Raw genomic sequence first — 1,204 nt, 5'->3', positions numbered from 1 at the left:
TAATTGGCGAACTCCTGCTGCGTCGATTGGTCGCAAGTGCGCATATGCAGCGTTGTGGCGTAACGACGATGAAAGCAAGCAGAAAGGCAGAAACGCTTGTATCAACTATTTTCTATACATATCATTCTCAACACTCGATCGTTTCGACCTTCAACTTATTTATGGTTTCGCATCACTAACAGCAGCACGCAGGAGAATTTTTATTTCTGCTCATTCTGAAATTTGAAGCAAGAGCGCGATTACTATATTCAAGGCAAGATGTGATATCTACGTTGGAGGAAGTCTCTTCATTGAACCACGCCGCAACCACAATAATTTAAATGTTAAATGGAGCAAATCATCAACCGCAACACAATATATATATATATATATATATATATATATATATATATATATATATATATATATATATATATATATATATATATATATATATTAACAAGCAGAGTTTTCGGGTCATGCTCAAGGCACTTGCGCTGAAGACAACCTTCTGACAATTGAGCGAAATGTGAAGAGCGGCTGTATAATAATTGGAATATTCACAGTTCGTAAATTTAATCGATTTACGTGATATGGCCGATGAACGGGTGGCCCACTGTGAAGTTTTTGTTTTGCCAAGCTATTACATGTTGTATACGTTGCAGAATATATTTGCCATTTTTATCAGGGAGAAATGGGAATTGAAGCAAAGAGATGTCACGACAAATCGTTTACAAAAAAAAATGCAAAAAAAAAAAAACACGACGTAATCTTCGTTGTGATTCGCGTCAAGGTGTATACAGCATAAAGAGAAGCTGCCCACCTGTGAAGTAAAATGCTTTCAAAGAGCTGTCTTTATTGCTGTTGAATGCTATCACCGCAGAGCCGCTATAGCTCAGTGGCAGAGCACTGGTCTTGTAAACCAGGGGTCGTGAGTTCGATCCTCACTGGCGGCTTCTACTTTTGGGGACGAGATAAGATGACAAGTTACAAATTAATCACGTTCCACTTTGAACGCAGAATTTCCCAGTATCGCAACCTTCCTCTTTCCAGATTATAGGTGAAAATAGAGGAGCTATTTCTCTTTTAACAATGAATCAAAGAGCTTATATAGACCTGCTTCTTAAAAAATAAAAGTTAAGTTGTTTACCTTTTTTTGGTTTTGTTCATTCCCCGGGAAGAGCCGCGTTCACGTATTAACCTGGTCAGGTCTTTGGCTAGACGT

The 1,204-nt window shown here is 38.1% G+C and overlaps 1 non-coding gene across 1 annotated transcript; it reads left to right on the top strand.

The window, feature by feature from the left end:
- The first annotated feature begins 863 nt into the window (after positions 1-863).
- Positions 864-935, top strand: Trnat-ugu. The gene has a single exon. It is a non-coding gene; the product is annotated as a tRNA-Thr (tRNA).
- The last annotated feature ends 269 nt before the right edge of the window (positions 936-1,204 follow it).

Source organism: Ixodes scapularis, unplaced genomic scaffold (genome assembly GCF_016920785.2).
Source record: "Ixodes scapularis isolate PalLabHiFi unplaced genomic scaffold, ASM1692078v2 PGA_scaffold0__279_contigs__length_252992795, whole genome shotgun sequence".
NCBI classification, from domain to species: Eukaryota; Metazoa; Arthropoda; class Arachnida; order Ixodida; family Ixodidae; genus Ixodes; species Ixodes scapularis.
This window is presented reverse-complemented; position numbering and strand designations above follow the sequence as displayed.